General features: G+C 38.0%; 1 protein-coding gene across 3 annotated transcripts in view; it reads right to left on the reverse strand.

Moving 5' to 3' along the window:
• LOC109996943 (synaptic vesicle glycoprotein 2B) overlaps positions 1-17906 on the reverse strand; it is a 55178-nt gene extending 37272 nt beyond the window's left edge. The window contains exon 1 of one of the 3 annotated variants that reach the window (XM_065956721.1): positions 17891-17906. The gene's annotated coding sequence lies outside the window, so the exon portion shown is untranslated. Of the gene's footprint in view, positions 1-2186; positions 2207-2745; positions 2904-17890 lie in introns of those variants that run through there. The other 2 variants (XM_020651283.3, XM_065956720.1) reach the window with 2 other exon arrangements.
• Positions 17907-20113: the final 2207 nt, after the last annotated feature.

A 20113-nucleotide genomic window follows, 5' to 3' on the forward strand; every position in this document is an offset into this window, starting at 1 on the left:
GACAAAAACATCACTGCTCACTAACGTGATAGATGTGAGGAGAGGAAGCTGCAGAGAAACCTACAGAGTCAGCCCCGTCATTTGGACTGGATTAATGCATCATGTTCCTATCTACAGCAGGAAGAGACCTTACCCATACACCCTCACACACACACACACACACACACACACACACACACACACACACACACACACACACACACACACTCTTTACGTACAGCACAGTCTTCTGTGTCAAATAGGAACAGATGCAAGCTGCACTGTGCTATTTGATGCAGCAGCATCAAATAGGATCTATCAGGTTTTGAAAGACCACCCCAGTGTTTTCTTTGTTAACCATAACTCTCTTTCTTTTTTATTATAACTATTATGAGCAGTAGTAGTAGAAGTAGTAGTAGTATTTTAGCAATAATGGCTATTTTTTAACCAGAAACACAGTTTACAATATTATCTTCAAAGCCACCAGATTGATTAAAAAAAGTAATTTTTACAAAAGGAAATGGGAGTTGCTAGCTACTCTACTGCTCTGAGCCCTTCTTTTGTTTTTACTTCTGCGTCACTTTGTGGTTTTCAAGAGTTGTCACAGATTGAAAGAATAATCTGTTTGACAAACAACAACACAAACAAACTGAGCGAGGTACCAGTAGACAAATCTCTCTTTTGTTCCACAGTAAAAGGTATAATGACTGTTTTTGTCTTGAGGTCTGGTGGATTAAAGAGAGGGATATGGCAGCTGTAGCTAAACACTGCAGTCTGCCCTTAGATTGCGGACCAGGATGCGTTTCCATGTTTAAAGACCCATACTGTATGTGTTGCTTTGAATGGTGACAAAGGCTTTAACTGCTGCATATGATTTAGCAGGTTTTGTGTCTGATGAGGCAGCAACATAAATGTTTTCAAATCGTTTTCTTTTAAAATGTGTTATATTCAAAGCTTCTCCTAAACACAGTACAGTATGTTATAGACTCTGCAGATTTGTCCTTGGTTATCCTCTACTCACTCATACATGTACATGTATTATGACCCTAAATGGTCTATTCTATTGGTCTAAGAAGACACATGCACTGGATTCAGTTCATCAATGTATTCATTTCAATGATCCTCCTTATTTCATCCATAATGTGTATAATGCATGTGTATCATATTGTATTAGGTTTTTTTAAGTCATGTTATGGAAGTAATTTCAGATACACCCCAATCATGATAAATGATCATGACTATCCATATTAATTTCCTGATTGGTTCTCATCAGCAACAATCTATCCATCACTAAATCATCACGCCTCTATCACACGCCCCTTTTACAGATGAAAAATAACATTTTAAACTTAAGTCGCAGCCATTAAATCATCATGTATAACTCACTACAGGCGCTGCTGACATTATTGTGCATGTTAGCTGCTGATATGTGGTCAAATTTTTATACTTCCAACATGACAGGAGAAAAGCTTTAATATCTGAGCATATAATGTGTCCTGAAGCAATTCCACCCCCCAAACTAGTGATTGTGTTGAGTCAGCCTGCTCATGATGTTTTAGGTGTGTTACAGCCAGTCATCAGTTCTGAAAGGAAAGTGCTTAAACACTCATTAGAACAGAGATAGTTTTGGTTTTAAAATTAATTAATAAAAAATGAAGAAATTTGAATGCAGGAAGTAACAAACTTTTGATGTTTCAATGAGAATTTGAATTTTTGAGAACAATAAGAAGATTATAATTTCTTTAAAACTTCACTCAAACGTTTGTCTCCTTTCTAACGGGGGAAAAAAAATCTAACTTTTCCAAATTTTTTACGGAAATTGGGAAAAACAAGCGTTAAAATCTCTGACAGGACTGTAAGAGAAGACTGTTGAACGTACAACTTTGCAGACTAACACTCGCTACGCACTACCGTACACGCAGCTTTGCCACAGCTCAGATATGGACAGTAAAGACCCGGACACGAGAGCCTGCTTTGATCTCCTGCTGAATAATCACCTTTTCACATAAGCTTCATGTTACACAGCAGATGAGTCAACAGTAACAAAACAAAGGTCCTTAACCCATTGTTTGAACACTCATGTTGTTAAATGGAGTATACTGTACATATGGCGAGAAAAAGCTTGTAACATGAGATGTGTGTGTGTGTGTGTGTGTGTGTGTGTGTGTGTGTGTGTGTGTGTATGTCAGGTTGTGTGCATTGCTTACATAATGCCGTTGGCGAGCAATCCCTGCTGAAAAGCGAGCTTTCGTGCTTCATGCTTATTAATAGATCCATGTCCCGTTTTACTTTGCACCTTGTAACAGACTCTGAACTTCTGTTTTGTCTGTATGTAAACTCAGTGTGTGTGTGTTTTCCAGCTTGTAAAATACAATACAAATGTTTGTAGATACTGCTGGTGATCTAGTATAAAGCCAAAGTTCTGATGTCTGGTCTGCCTGGCTCATAACAGTAGATTATGTATTACATTCATTCTGTCATTTCTAAAACTGCCTTTGCAAATATACCTTCTATGTGGTGATGTTGTATTATGTTTGAGAATTATACTTATTTAAGCCATAGAAGAAAGAGAAAACCCTGGAATAATTTAAATATCCCAAATTTGCAATATTATTATCAAATCAGAAAGTAGTTTTTCCTGCCTATGACATTGACTTATTTGAGTAAGAAGGGTCTACATTCAATGCACAGCACAGATTTTGCAATCCAAACCAAGTCAAATATATGAAAAACTACTCAGATTGAATACAAAATCATTTAACTTACCAAAACAGGTACAAACTGAAATTTACATCCATACAATGGTGTTCCAATTTCACAAAAATGTAAACAATTTTAGTCTGAAGTTTCCCCCGAATCTAAAGAGCATCACTACAGAGAGAGAGAGACATAGAGAGAGACGGGACTGAGGGATTATAACAGAAAGAAGTGCCAGCCTCTCTTACTCATTCACTCCCTCTCTCTCTTTCTGCAGCACTCCTCCCTGCTGCCACCCACCCACCCACCACTTACACATTGGTACAGTCCGCCTCTGTACTGCAGTATGTGAAGAACGTGCCATTCTGCTGACTGATGGGGTGAAAATGGGTCGGGGCGGGGATGGGGGTGGAAGGGGGATGAAAGAGACATATGGGTGGCTGATGGGAGGGGGATGGATGGGTGGAAAGAGGCAGGCAGGGAGGGAGGGATGGATAGAAGAGGAGGAGGTGGAGCAGGGGGAGTGACAGATGTGTTGACTTAGAGAGCAGAGAAGCTTGATGAGATGCTTTCTCTACAGTCCTGCAGCTTCACACAGAAATTGTGTAATGTTGACCCTCTGTGTGTTTGTGTGTGTGTGTGTGTGTGTGTGTGTGTGTGTGTGTGTGTGTGTGTGTGTGTGTGTGTGTGTGTGTGCTTCAGTTTCTTTTAACTTTGTCTCTCAGCAGATTTTCTGTCTTTCTTTCTTTCTTTCACGCTACTGTTTTTATAGATGTATGCACCTGACTACGGAGAAAAGGAAATAAAATAATCCCCAATCTCCAAACCATGACCCTAAACTACACAACACAATCATAACAAAAACATTATATTTAATTGGTTACATTTACACAATACGCTAGTAATGGATCAATACACATTCATTAGATACATGAAGACATTTTCATGTATCTTGCATTAGCATTAGACACTCACTTCTTCACACACCATTTCATCTAAATTTAGTTGTTTTTTTTTGTTTTTTTTAGGTTGATTTTGAAACTTTGACCTACCAGTAATGCCTTTCAATATGAATCTAACAGCTTAGGTATAGAGAAACATATCAAAGAGGAGATGATTTTAACACAAGACTATTTCTCTTTGACATTGCATCTGCGTGTCAAAGCTCTGTCAGAAAGAGCTGCAAGTTACAATCAAGAGGCTAACAAAGCCGTCTTATTGATTTACACATAAATACGTCGAAGGCTGGACACTGGTCCATTAATCTGTAAATCATTAATTATTGGTTGCTCAATTATTCATTAACTTTTAACGTGGACATCCATTTGAAAACATTGACAAAACATTTAAAGTTAGGGTTGGTAATTTTCTCCAGAAACACTTTTTAAGATTTTGGTTGTAATTGTCTCTAGCTCCTGACAGAAATTAATAACTCATGTGCTCTAAACAAGGGACAAAGAAAAGCCGTCATCTGTAGCAGTTGTAAGCACGTAAAAACTTTGAACAATGTCTGCCACGAGGTACATATCTGATGAACCAATCATGCCTCCCTGTCTGTTTGCTTGTTCTCTACCCCATGCATGCACGAGCCCACACTCAAAGCATGAGCTGAGGTCCGCTTCTGGACCAATGGCGCTCGTGCATGTAAGTGAGGGGCGTGGCTTTTGAGGGAGCAGAGGGGAGGTGGAGGGTGTAGATGAAGCACTGAGGGAATGCTACTTTCAAAAATTAATTAATTTTTTAAATTACCTACCCTGCCTTTAACTTCTGGTAAATTTGGTATTAGCTGTAATATAGAAAGTCATTTTCCTAATTTGAATTCACTTTCGCCAAACCAAGTGTAAATGTTAATGATAAGTCTGCTATGCACAAGGTTAGCCATGGAGTTCCCCAGGAGTCAGTGTATGGACCGATTCTTTTGACCCTTTATATGATTCCTCTTGGTAATAATAATGAGGACACATTCCATTGATTTAAGAGATGACACCAATCATGATGTAGATAAGAAGCTTTCCTTAAGGACATTAGGACCTGGATAACCAGAATGTCTTTGCTATACTTAACTTGTGCTTGGCCCAAAACATCTAAGAGAGGTATTTTCTAATGATGAAACTGTCCTAGATATCATGTTTGGAATCTGGGAGTTCCATTTGATTAAGATATGTTCTCACCCTCTACTTCTAAGAGTAGGCTTATCATGTTTGTTTTTGATAAAGCTTTTAGTTAGGGCTGGCTCAGGCTTGGACTGACTCCTAGCTACTATAGGCTTAGATTGTCGTGGGACCTAGCACATTGAGGTTGTTGGTGTTATATTTCAGGTCACAAGCGATTTCATAAGTATTCAGAGTAGACTTATCTTCTGATTCAATGCCAAGTCTTTGTGTGTCCGTGTTCAAAGCATTATGTGCAGTCAAAATGGAGCACCTTTTGTGTACTCATTAGTGGTTTATGCTTGGAGGAATACACACACATACACAAACACAGAGACACATTCACTAACACAGATGTTGCCTGATGTTTCTGGTGTTCACTCAGCCCTCGGGCAGACAGCGGTAAATCAAGTCTTATTTATAATTCACAAATGAGTATTTTTTTAATACCAGGTTTATTTAATAATGTCTGCAAATGATGTCTCTGTTAGAGTCTTTCAAATTCAATTTGCAACATTTTTCAGGTACTTTGCCCAGACTTTGCCCAAGTACTCATACTATTAGTGTATTTTAACTACTTTCCTTCATTCAAACCTTTATTTAAGCCTTGTACGCCATTAACATGTCCCTCTTTTGAACCGAACAGCGTTTCTAATCTTGCAGCGCCAACTCGACCAATAAACTGATGTTTGCTATTATAATATAGATAAAGGCAATCAGGTTATCTATATGCCAAAGGAGTGTTCTCATTGTGCAAAACCTGCTGTGGGTCAGTTTATAAAGTCATGACACTGAAGTTAAAGTCTGTATCAGAGGGTGAAATTTTAACTTTCACAGAGAATAAAAGAGTAATGGAACTGATCATGTAATGCACAACTGAATGGATGATTTATCCTATGTAGTTAACACAATTAGATAAGCCTGAAGCTTTGATTCAAAATAATCATACAAATAGCTTCATGTACAATAATTTACACATGATATTTTATGCTATGTACATTTGACCATCACTACTTTTACTTTCAGTACCAAGTAAATATTACTTATACTACTTACATACTTTCTCTTTTTATAATTTCCACTAGATAATTTTGATTTCTGTCAGGTTACCTCCAAAAGTGAGATGAACAACTGACAGATGTAGTAGATTTTTCAAAGCTTAAACGTGAGTAGAAAAAGTAAAACGCATGATAGGATTGCAAATATTTAGGATATAGCAAAAAGCTCATCTGCCGCGAAAAAACAAAACTCCAACCTGCAATGTAACACTACCATTGTGATTTATTCAACATGGAATAATTGATTAGACATGTTTCAGCCACTAAAATGTCTGTTAATGCCAGGACATCATCAATTACAATTTATCTATGTGGACCCTAGAATAGAATGCGCTACTAGTAGAAATCCATCACTCCATACTTGGTGACAGACCACCCCTCTAAACCATACATGGTTCAGACCAGCTGGCCTCAATCCCCCTTACCCCCATCACAGTGACACCAGTTGGTTTGGTGGGTGGGTTTGGTTTGATGTCACGCACACACACACACACACACACACACACACACACACACACACACACACACACACACACACACACGCACACACGCATTTATGGGATAGGAAAAGATGCTTAATCCCAGTGGCACACTTTGGCAGCGCAGCATAAATCTGATGACAGAGGATTACATCAAACATGATCATTAAGTCAACAGGCAGTTGATCTGGGGAGCAGGAGACACACTTTTTACTGCAATATAATATACATAAAGAGTCTGTACTCATCCACACAACATAAAGAGCCGACGCTTTCCATTCCTAGTATGCCTCTTTTACTGCCCAAACATCTTGACTCTACCATTCTCTGACACTTTCCCATTGGTAACATAAAGCAGATCTATGTCTGGTGTTGTATTTTTGGCCTCAGTCAAGGTTCCAAGAGAGATGAGCAGATACATTTACTGTAGGAGGAGTTAAGGAATTCACCCAGTCTCCAGTTAGAGGCAGCAGACCGTTACTGGAATAATCATGTATAAATTGAACTTACTAAATTGTAATGGCTATAGCATATCTAAGACAAAGATAAAAACTAAGACATCCACACATTATGTCATCTTGTGTTCTCTCAATGTTATTAAATGGTTAACTTATGTTAAGTGCACTACGACAAGTCAGATAAGTAATTTTGAAGTCTCAAGAGTCTGTCATTGTTCATTGTTCATGGGGTCATTGGGAGCTGTAGTTTTAGCCGACTGCTTTTTAACAGACTAAAACCCCTATTTTAGGTAAATGATAAAAGAGGATGATGAACGCCGGAAAAGCTGTAATGGCTGACTGACAGCCAACACTTTAGTCTAAGTCCTATATAACATGTTTCTTATTAGCAGACAAGAGACCCCTGCTTTTTGAAACTGCAACGCACATAACTTGTTAAAAAAAAATGTTAAACAGGCATCACACTAGCTCTGGGAAAAGTGACTACCTTAGCCTTATTAAAAACTACCTTCACAAGCTTTTCCAAGATTTTAAGATTTATGTCAAGGTTGCACTTTGTTTTCGAGTCCACAGTGGCCTGGGCCACACTTCTAGAAGCATTAAAGCCATATGAATTTAATGATCGTTACCAGCTTACACCCTCAGAGGCCTATCTGATCGTCAGACTTGGGCTTTCTTGAAGTTCCTCTCTTACATCTTATTCAAGGCGTACAACCCCTTACAGTCATGACCCCTAGACTGTAGAACAGCATTCCCTCTACTCACAGATCCCAGTCCCTATGTTGACTCACTTAAGTCTGTAAAACATACAGTACATTTATATGTAAGCATTCCAGTCTGTCTTGAAGTACACTTTTTGTTCTGTGATTTATTTCTTGTTGTTATGTAATTATTCATTTGACTTGTGAAGCATGTTGCTGTAATGATGCCGTTTATTCAATGTTTTCTTAATATATTTGATACAATTAATCAATTAATTAATTTAAATAGAATCATTATTTAGATAAAAGTGGGTCCTTTGGCAGTGTCAGTATACCTGACACACTAAGTCCCTCCTTGGTATTAACAACAGGAGCAGCAACAGAAGACCTTCAGGGCCAACATCAACTCAAACTGTCAAATATAAGAATTCGGCATGGAAGACACGAGGGAGTGAACCATTTAACTTATACATCATCCTTTCCCTTCTATTACTAAGACATGAGAATGTGTTTAAACGCCTGTAGTCTGTGAATCTGATCTCTGACACCAACATTAATTCAATTCAATTCAATAATTAATGACCGTAAATGAATAAACACTTATATCAGTGCTTTGTCAGTGTCTGAAACTCCAAATCAAGTTTTTTTTTTCTTCATTATGGTCCGGGCAGAATAAAACAGGAACATCTGAGCGCCCCGAGGGAAACGCAGACTGCAGATGTGAAGCAGCAGGAGTTGAATCACGCTTTTACTCGAGTGTGACATACTGTAGAGGCTGTAACTACATTTAACCTAACAGTGGTAACCTTAAATGTCTTGAGCAGTAAAAGTACATAACAAGGGTTAACCTAAAAGCAAAGGATGGTTGGTCACTAACAACATAAAGCCCTTTGAGCTGGTTTAATGTAGTTGGATATATTTTTGTATTAGATTAAACCAGCCATGTTTCCAGTAAATATAGCTATATACATGATGTTTTATACACAAGAGACCACCATTCTACTCTGCTGAGCTTTGACATATATGTATGTTTCAGTTTATCTCTCATTTTGATACCAATTAGTCATTCAGACCTCAAAACATAATACTGGTTATGACCCTTTAGATGTCAGTAGAAAACATTACTTTTATAAATGAAGTTAATATATCGACGTAGGTTTGGCAGCAGGACCATGCCTAAACCACACCTTCAATCACCTGACAAGCCCACTATACTGAATACCGAGCCCACTCCACCCTGTTTGTCTCAATTCTTTGACGCACCCTCCCTTCTCTTCCTCATCCATTCATCTTGTTTGTCTAATTCTAGAAACAGACTTGGCCATGATCAGCTTAGGCAGAACCATGCTTGAGACAGAACCCCCATCCTGAATCTCCCTCTGCCCTGCAGTCAGGCCATCCAGACCAGCCAAGTGACATCATCCTCTTCCATCATAATCATTATCTTCACATACATTCATCTGTCTTATCACTCACATGATCTATCATTCAATATCTAAAACGCATATTGTTGTGGCGTGGTCCTTGCTAGTGAAAAGTTAAACTCTGCCACTCTTAAAAATGTTTTGCGGGGAATGCAATTGGAAAAACTAATTTGTCAAGTTTCTCTCTTTCATGCCTTCTATGTTCTGCTGTTACTGTTAGACCGTCTGAACAGTATGGATAATTATGTTTCTTCAGCGTCTTATACGGCTGAGGTAAACACTTGATTCTGATTGGTTAATTATGCAAAGCAACTGCCTTCTATCCCGAGATTGATCACCATTGATAAGAAGAACAAACTATAAAAAGCAAACGTTTGGGACACGGCACTTATGACCGACTCTGCAGGACTAACTGTAATGATTTAAATCCTACAGTTCATTTCACGTTGTTCTATTTACTGAGGTGAAAGGAGAAAGAAGAGGATAACATCGATGTTCAAATCTACAAAACTAAATATGGCACATGAAGTAAACCCATGTCAGAAATCGGTGTGGGAAATGATGGTGTTTATGGATTTGTGAATGAAAAAGAAAATGACAACAAACTCTGACATGAGGAGGCAGAAAAACTCCTTCAGGTGCTGCGCTGATTGATGTGGGGCTGTTCACCTCGTCTCACTTTACCTTCAGTGAATATGTTCACTTTAATGTGAGTATCCAAAGCTTGTTGAGGTCATTTTAAAGCTACAGAGGTAACAGTTTGTATGGACGCAGCTCTGACTGAAGATTCTAACCGACTATTTATTTAGCAAGAAGAAATAAATCACTTTTAAATCAATAAAATAGTTTCAAAATCAATATTTTGGTTAACAATTATTAATTTCCAAAGTAGCCGTGTATTAAGCTGAGTAATGTGTAGTTAGGGGGTTGTTATTGCAGAGGAACCCCTTCAGGGTGAAACATGACCCCTATGCTTAATGTAAGGGGGTCCTGCTCATTCTGCAATAACAACCCCCCATTCATCATCCCTTACTTCCTAATTTATCATCAACTCTCATGCATCATCACTGAACTACAGCCAAGACATGATAGAGCTACATGTGTGGTATCTTTTTTATCTTCTGCTGTTGTCAAAGTGGAGCTGAAATGTTTGGAGAGTTTTCGCTTCGCCTCATAGAATGTAAAGAAACAGATTTCCTGATTTCAACAGGACTCCGGAATGATGACTCGGCAGTAACTATCAACCATGGATCCAGAAGGTTGGCATTTTTTTCAGAGATTGATCTGCCTGATCTGGCACAGTAAACTAGATTGGATTAGATTGAGCAGGACTGCCAAATTATAGTGCCTGCCCACTCCACAGCCTGAGTACAAGGAAATACTAATTACTGAAAAAGCATTTTGATCAATTTATGACCCCAATTCTGCTGGCAGAGTTCCTACAGCTTCCTGCATCTCATCAAACACACAGACAATATTTCTGTTGACCTTGCTTGTTCCTTTGAGACTTAAATAATGCTACTTATATTTGTTCTTAATCAACATCTTTTTGATGATTTACCCAAAAGATAAAGTGTCTTTGAGGTATATTTCCTAAAGCTGCTTTGCTTGATTATACAATTAGTTATTGAGTGGCATGTAAAGGTATTGTTGTCCTGTTGCATTTTACAACAAATCATTACCTGATTATCTTTGTAAATTTAAAATGCATTGCTAACAATTGTCTGATATTTAATTTGCTATTCAAGCTTAAATCCCTCTTGCACTATAGCATCATTGGCCAGAACCCTAAAATATAAATTAATTATAATATATTTTTTAAACATAGCAAACCAACTAGTTGTAATTCAGAAACCAGGTTGTTTTGATTTTCTGTGTCCAACAGCAGTAAATCAAATCTTATACAGTCCTAACCTAGATGTGTATGAATATCGGCTCCTCTGTAACCAAACATCTGTGAGCCTCAGCATCCTCCTAGTGAAATTACTGATTCATGAGGTTGTCGGTCTCTAGGGAGTGAGAAGGGTAGAGGAGGAGCAGCTTGTCTCCTTCCCTCCCTTCTGCTCCTCAGTGGAGACAGAAATAGATAGTGTTTCGTCAAACAGAGACTCCTCTCTTAAAGGGGAAATCCTATATTTTTAAAAACAAATCAAATATTTTAAATAATTTGGCGTCTAAATAACTAATAGGAACAAAAATGTTTTTTTTTAAAAGCACTAGTAGATTAATTTCAGTGAGCAGCTGTGAAACAGGCTGTAAAGGCTGCAATGTAAGCTTGGGGCAAAAGCGTTTCTGCTTGTGGAGCTTATGAAAAAATGGCTTCTAACTGCTCTCATATCTGGCACAGCGAGGGGGGGCCAAAACGACCGCGTTGGGGTGTCTTAAAACCGCCTTCATTCTCTGGTCAAAACAAACCATTCCAGGCTGGACTCAAAACTTAGAAAGATAACACACTGGGCTGAAGCAGTATCATAGCATGTTTCCTTAAAGTCTGTAGATATAGTAAGGTCATTTTGTGATTTAATTCAGTAGTTATTTTACATATTGCTTCTTTGCAAGCTACAGTCTGTCAACTTTCATAAAGATGTTGGTCAAAATATCCATTTTGAAATTTTCCATTGAATAAATGTGTGTCTGATCTGTTTTCTTTGAACGCCTTTTTTATGAAGCAGGTCTAAAGACAACAATCAATCAGAGTTAGTTTGCATGTAACCAGCCAAACACAGCGACTCTGAGAGGAGAATTTAGTCAAGTTGCTAACAAGCATCATCAGGCTATGTTTTGTTGTTTTGAATGTCAGTGGTACTTATAGATACTTTAGGCAATTAATGTTGTTTTATGGTGCTGGCATTTTCATAAAAAAAAAATATATATATATATAGTTTTCAGCTCTCAGCATCCCAAGCGCATATATGCCATCTGTTTTGTGTTGCTAACTTTTAGCGCTAGTTGAAAATGAACTTTTTTTTAACACAGATGCGCTCATCAATAACACTTCTTCCTCAGAGACAAGTGAAAGTGAAGAAGGAGCGGGATTTCTTTTTCTTCTATCAACTTTGTCAACAACAATGGCGGAGAAGAAATTAATCTGAGTGGTCTTTTTGAGGTGACAGTTTAAGGTCTAAGGAGGCTGCTAATGCCAGGACAATTCGTACATTGTTTTCATGTTTTCTTGATTATATTTAAAAGTGCACATAGTTTTGGAAGAGAAATGTGAAAGTTGGAGACATTTACAGATTATGTGGTATATGTTCAGAACTCCATACACAAACTGAGAAAAATCTGGTCCCTGAAAAACTGTTTGAAGATGAAATGCTACGCGAGAAGTTATGGTGGAGGGCCCTCAAAAGTGAAACTGTAACTCTGTTGGTAGCTTTTTAGCTCCAAACAGTGTTCCAGGGAACCATTTTTCTTAAAGTTTAAAGAGTAAAGTTTTTGGATTTAGTTCAGAAAATATAGCATAGAATCGTTTCATTTCTCCAACTTTCAAATTCCACTACTAAATCTACATAGTGCACCATTAACTTGACTCTAAGAAAATATTGAGCACAGAGAGCTATTTAAAAGAAACCTATGGACACTAGAGGAAAGTTACTTTTTGTAGCGCTCTTAAACTGAGGTTGCTGAGGTTGTGGGTGCAAACACAAAAAAGCAGTTTATGGACACATCTTGTTTGTCGGTTTGGGGGGGCTACTGACAGCCTCAGACTGTTTCAGACAAAGCACAAATGATCCCTACAGGGAGATACTGTATACCCTTTGATAAAGATGAACACCCTTCTGTTTTAAACCAACAAAAGGCTTTTACATAAATGTCTTCAAAGCCACCATTCTTCATTCCATAAAACTGTCATTTTACCTTAATGGACATTTGAGTTGCTGGTCTACTTCGCCCCTAAACACTTACTTTTTATTAAGGGTTATTTTATGTCTTTTGTGTTTTAAAGGGAAAGCTCTCATCCAAAACAACAAAATAACACAAACTTAAGCGATTAAGACAGACGTGGACTACTGTTACTACAAAGTAAAACACCTGTTTTTGTCAATGAAGTCTGGTGGCTTTGAAGAGGGCAATGTAACAACTGTCTCTGGCAGAGTACTTCTTAAAGAAAAGCTTTATCACTTTAGGGTTCTTATCTGTAATGTTGTCATGCAGACACTTAGAATCTGTGATTATCAGTGGCAGGAAACAAACATTTATCAGGAGAAAAAGGGAAAAAACCGGAAGTTGACAAGCCGCCATTACTGCAGTATCATCTCCCTTCTACAGCTGCAGGTTTATATGCCAGCTGTCCTGAAAAGTGAAAATGTTCCTACTTTTAACAAGACTTTCTATGTACCTCTACCTTTTACAAAATGTAAAGACTTCAGGAAAAACCTGTGGAGTTTTACAGTTAACTACTGTAACCCTAACTGTCGGGCACGACACACACTGTTTGAGCGCGGACACTTTGTACACATTCACTGGCCGTGCAGAGGACTGGGATATTCTTCAGTGGAGGATTGAGACAAGAATATAAGAATTATAAGCAATGTCTGTCCTCTCTGAGTGATCTGTAAGTGGTATTTAGTTGTCCATCACCAAGTGATTAATGAAATGATGTCTTACGATGTTCGTCTATCAGCAAGCATCACCAGGTGAGAGCCGCATGTAATCATTACGGAGCAGTTGCATTAGCAAAAAATAAATACATGTGCTAAAGGAATATCTACAGAAATGTAATCCACAATGTAACAAGTCTGGGATGATTAAATGCAGCGCATATAATAGATTAAGCTAACAAGCTTGTAGGATAACATTATCTTACACCGCATTTCATCACATATTATGTGGCGGATGATTGAGCTTTTCTTTAATCCTTCATTATGTCCTCAGGTCTTTGTTGTAAAAGGTGTCTCGTATGTAAAATCTAAACAGTATTAAGATCTCCTGATTAAGGTACTTTCCAGCCATCTGCCACCACAGTAACAGCTCCACTGCAAGATGGCAGTGCCCACAAACCGGACGACGGAATTAGTCTATAGGGCCAAATGCTGAATTATTGCAGCCACTACAGCCTGTTACACAGCTGCCTCCTTCACCAATCTGCTTCATCAATTTTAAAATGTTGTGTACCTTTAAGTTAAGCAAGTTTAAAAATATAAAGATCCCCCTTCAGTTGAAGTTTTTGTATTTCACAAAGAGTAATGGATATCACCGTAGTTTTTAAAATGCCTGACCAGAAATCACCAGCCACTCTCAATAAAACCCATGCACCGTTAACATTCATGCAGCCTGAATAAAATCCAAATACTCCTAGCAGTTCTCTGCTTTTTTCCCTCTTTCATCATTACTTCACTCCCTACCTCTCCCCTCTCGATCTTTTTCAATTACACTCTCTGCCGGCTTTTCTTCTCTGCATTATAAATCCTCACATAGCACTCTCTCACACCCACTACCTCTACTCCGCTGCTGCAGTCTGTCGTCCTGTCAGCTTGTTTAACTTCACTTTAATTAATAATTCAAAGATTAATGAGGGAGCTGTATTACTCAGGGAAAAATCTCTGCATCCATTGTAGAAAATATGTTTAGAGCATTCCTCAAGATAACTTATGACATTTGAGAGGGATTCATTATTTTCACTTATAGCATGCGGCTGGGTCATTGTCATATGTCAGCAAATCCACGAATCCATTTTTTTGGTCTGAAATAGTTTCCATTAAAGTGTCAACAGTATCAACGATTAGGCTACAAATCACAACACTTTAAAAAATGCGTCAAATACGTCCACTCTTCTCCCGAGGAAACAGGAGACAAATCCTCACAGACTTATCAGCTGTTTTAAGTGAAAGAAGTTCTCTTTGCTTCCTGTACAGCAGACAACAGCAGACACACAGTTGGTTCGTAGGTGGTGAAAATGGATGAGAATTAAGCAGCTAAAATGACCAGCACAGGGCTATGAAGAAAAATCAATATCAGCCCCAGCCTGTTGAAACACAATTCTAAATGAATGAATCTTTAATGCTTTAGTAGTCCCAAGGCAAAACAATAAATGGATTGGTACTGTGTATTTACACATGAGGGTTTGGAATTAAATGTTGAGATTTATTTTCTTTTTGTTCAAATGTAGAACACAACTTTCATAGTTAACAGAAGTTCAACAACTTCAAACTAATAAGCAAATCTCTCAAGTGATATAATTCAACATGAGATTTTGTGTTCATTTTATCCATGTGTGAAAATTGTTGGTTTGAAATAAACACAATTTGTATGCCCTCCTGAAAAAATAAGGGATCAGTAAAGACACCCTTCAACCCAATTATGCCCCTGTGCCTTTCCTGATACATTTCTCAACCTACCCTTAATCTTTAGTTGCCACTGCAACCAAAACAGCATTGCAACCTTCAACAGACCCAATAAACTGTTGATGAGAGCTTCAGACAGTGAAACGCAGATACTATAACTACCCTACCATTTGGCTAGTTCTGACCCTACAGTTCAACCAAGTAGACTGATTGGCAGCAAGAGCCAATACATTATTGGGATTTCAAGCGGAATCCTCCATTCACTGGTGTTTCGTCCAATTAGTCCCACAAAACCTCGGCAAGGCAGACAGTGAGCTCCAGCATCATACAGTACATGTCACTCCGCTGTTCATCTCCTTACACTGGCTCCCAGTTACTGCTCGTATCAAATTTAAAACTCTGCTGCTCGCTTACAAAACAGCAACAAAAACGGCTCCTCCTAAACTCTCTCATCCAGGTCTACACTACCTCCCGCCCACTACGCTCTGACAATGAAAGGCGTCTAATCCAGCCTTCACAACAGGGTCCTAAGATGCTGACTAGACTCTTCTCCTCTGTCGCCCCCCGGTGGTGGAACGAACTTCCAAACTCCATTTGATCTGCAGAGTCCCTTTGCACCTTTAAGAAAAAGCTAAAGACCCAGCTCTTTTATGAATACCTACGACCTTAATGATGGTAATGACGATGGTTTTGATATTATTGATGATGATGATAGTAATGACGATGGTTCAGTTTGATGATGATGATTTTAAGATGGTTTCTATACTGATTAGAGCTCTCATGAACAGCTGTCAATGTTGTGCTTTGCCTCTGTGCAATGCCTGTCAGCACCTGTGTGTCCAATCGGACTCAAAGTTGATCGTTTGCACTTACTGACATTGTTTCCTTTTTTTCTAGATTCTTTTTCGTGTTGTACTTACTCTCTGATGTACTTCGCTTTGGATAAAAGCATCTGCTAAGTGAATTGTAGCACCCTAGAGTCACCCCAATCCATGCTAGCTCTCACGGCTAACCATACCCAATGTAGCACTTCTAAATCTTACCTACCCTACCACATGGCGATCACAGCCCGACCAGCATTGCCACCTTCAGCATACCCAGGCTCCGTTGATGCCAGCTCCAGGTAGCATATATCATTACAGATATATGCAATGGCATTTTTCCTTGACAAAATGATCATTTCAGATATCCACAATAACCTTCTTCTTATACACAATTGTTATTTCTGACTTCAATGTCCTTATTACTAGGAAAAATGATGTCACTTTTACCATCCACGTGCATTTTACTATCAATTTAGGATATCTTCAACATTTTTCTGAGCATTTCATAAATCATAAATTATAAAAAAACCTATTCCAGATACCCATAATGTCATTTTTAATATCCTAAACTATCTGAAAATTAAGTTAAAAAAAATTATAAGTGATAGGAGTTCATTACAACGTATCATTTTAAAATGTATGTTAAATTAAAAAGTATTTGTCAGAGCATTTGAACAGTTGAATGGAAGTTCGAAAAACAACTGCTTGAAATGTTTTTTATATAAGTTGCCCATATAAGCGGCCATCAAATGTATAATTTTTTTTATCTAAAGAAAGAATGTGTGACTTTTCAATCCAGTAGATGTCGCCCTTGAGCACCAGCATGAAACCAAAACACACTGCTGTTTGGCGAAACCTCTGCCACACTGAATCCTCCGCTCTCCTGCAGCGACTCACCTCTAACCCCTCTTTACTCACTCAAGGATTATCAATTAGAACGCATCATTAAGCGCAAGCGGCGGACAAATGTCTCCTTTGCTCGAGTTGCAATTGCATATGGCCTGCATTGTTGTGTTAGCAGGCTAATGTTAGCACATTGACACAGAATGAAGGTGAGGTAAAGACACTTTCGTGACATCCAAATAAGCAGTGAGTAGACCAAAACAGCTTTATACGCAGGACCATCCTGTCCATGTTAACATGATGTAAACACAGCTCAGACAACAATACAGCTGGCAGGACTCACGCTTCTCACTCATTGTAGACAGTCATGACTCAGAGAAGATATTTACAGATTTCTTCTGTATTTATGTGTAAAATGTTGCTCCTTTAAAACATTCTCTATTTTAACTTTTAAACGACAAACGTAGTTAGTATTATTCTTGTTTAAATCTTTATAGGATCCTGTCCAAGTAATCACATGAATGAATAAATACGTAAAATTACTCAACATCATTAAAGTGGCCCTGGTGGTGGAGGTCAGTACTGTCAGTCAGTTAGTACTATGAGTGAACCCAGCCTTAATGTTTAGTATTCTGCTTCAGTACACAGGCAGGCAGATTATATAACAGCAGGGATCAGATGGAATAAAGGCTCATTTACACCATATGTCACTCATGTGATTCAACTTAACATTACAGGGAATCACAATAGATTTTTTTCTATGACATAGTTACATTTTTTAATCAAAAATTACAAGCAAAATGTTTCTTTTGTTCAATAGAATCCACCAAAATACTTTTATTTACTCAAATGGCTGTCATTACAAAGGCACTGATAAATCAAGTTCTTTCAATATTTTCAACCACCTGAAAGCCACATTTAAATGAGAACGTTATTTGCGATAATTATTGATAAAATAATGTTGAAGAAATAAAAAGATGAGAGGGTTTTTACCTGCCTTATCTTCTTTGGATCTGGGAAGGTGAATGTTGGTGGGATATCCCTCTGTTCTCTCTCTCTCTTTCCTTTCTGGATGCTGGAGCACTGATGCAGAGAGGGAAAGTGGGTTGGGGGGGGGGGGGGGGGGTGATGCAGTCTAGACAAGGTTTGAATACTTATCAGCTCTGGGTGTTTGTGGGTCTGTGAGTGTGCATGAAAATTACCCAAGGAAGTGCATAAACCACCTCCATTCTTGAAACTCACAATTCCCATTCAGATCATGATCTATATTGGCACAAAGAGTTGCTGTCAAAAGAACAGTTTTGCAATACTGTTAAATAAGGAGCTATTTAAAATATCACTGAGTACCTGTGTGAGCCATAAACATAAGCCTGTTATTTTCAGTTATATCAGTTATTATTTCCAAACTACTTCCCCCACAATTGTCCAACTTCACATGTCACAAATTCAAAGAAATCAAACGTTTATCAAACATGTTTCAAGGCTGGAAAGTTGATTATTGAAATAGCTTGATGATGTAAGAAGATTGATATATATTGGCAACCCCTGTGGACAAAGTGGAACCTCTCTGCAGATGTTTTTCCTGTTCTGTTTAAATCATAAATGTAATCCTGCTTTCTTTTAAAAGTCAAAAGTATCGAGAATCTTGGAATGTGTAAAAAAACAAAAAAAAACACTGTTTATTGTTGCTGTTGATCACTATCTGACACCACCCTGGTTCGGGCATTAGAAATAACTATATGTAATAGTCAGTCTTTTATGTTGATGGTCAACTTTTCCTTTTATAGCTCATAAAGATGTGTGAAAGAGATCTTAGAATTTTAATTTAAGTTTTTTCATGCATCTTAAAGGAGTTTTCAAACAAAAAAATTCACTATAATGAATACTTTAGACCACTGAGTTTTCCACACTTACCACACATGGGACACATCTATAAGGGGTCAGTTGTACATGGTGTGTACGTGTGTACGGTATCATTGTGGAGGAAAAATAGAAATCAGCAGAAAGAAAAAAATCTCTGCAGGAAACAGCAGCTAAGTACTGCAAAATGACTAATATGTTTATTAGCAAGGGACATGGCAGGCAGTAGCTTGGTCTGTAGGGACTTGTGTTGGGAACCACAGTTCTGTATGCTGATTTATTATCAGGTGGATCTCTACTTACTCACCAGTTACTCCGGCATACCACCAGAGTTTCCTGATCAACACATATCCAGCCAGATCTCTGATGACATACCAGTTGAAAAAAATGCACACGAATAAAAATGAACAATTACTCAAGTAGCACTAATGCTCCTGTAAGAAGTTATTAGATGGTTATCAAACAGACTGAAATTAATAGCAAGCAAAAGAGACTGACAGCAAGAAGAGGGATCCATCTTTTCTGGAATTTCTCCCAGCACCGTTTTCTTTTTTTAAAATCAAAAAACATTGATGTCACATGTTCAGGAAAAGATGAGTAAAAAGATGAGAAGTACCACTTTGTCTACACAGGGTTTAACAAAATGATCACAACACAGAAGTTCCTCACAGAAGCGTTAAATACAGACAGGCATTTGACCAACTACTTATAAGGAGAATAAACAGCCTGCTCACTATTTTGGATGATATCTCAAGCAGTTTTTATTTAAAGTAGTAACAGAAAAAGTGATGTCAATCCAGTTATTAAAGCAGTCCCGCCTTTTAAGGGTCAATCATGTTCAAACGTGACAACAAATCCTCATCCTCTCAAACATCCTCTCATTTGGAATCCTATATTCCTCTACTGATGGAAAAGCCACCTCATGTTTGTTCAATAAGGTTCATTGAATGAAGCCTGCTTACAGGCCAGTAGATATTATATGATATTCTACAAAGTGGATGAGCGGGACAATAAAACATTTACAAAGAAACACTGACCTCTGTTGGTAAGATTGTGCTGGTGCATCATAGAGGAGCCACAGCACAGCTGATGTGATGCTGACCTATCTTACCCTTTTAGAGCGTCTAGGCTATAAAAAAAAAGAAGTGTCACATATTGATCCCACATTCTTAAAACATTTTAAGACATTCAAATGAAATGTATATAAAATAAATCATCACACTTGATAAATGACTAGAAATCTTTATTTTTCAGCCAATGATTGTTTCTAAAAAATGAATCAAAATGAAATCATAGGTGCAGATAACTTTTATATTGCAATATTACCTTCTGTACATTGGAGGCTTATGTAGAAAC

This window comes from Labrus bergylta, chromosome 7 (assembly GCF_963930695.1).
Source record: "Labrus bergylta chromosome 7, fLabBer1.1, whole genome shotgun sequence".
Lineage (NCBI taxonomy): Eukaryota > Metazoa > Chordata > Actinopteri > Labriformes > Labridae > Labrus > Labrus bergylta.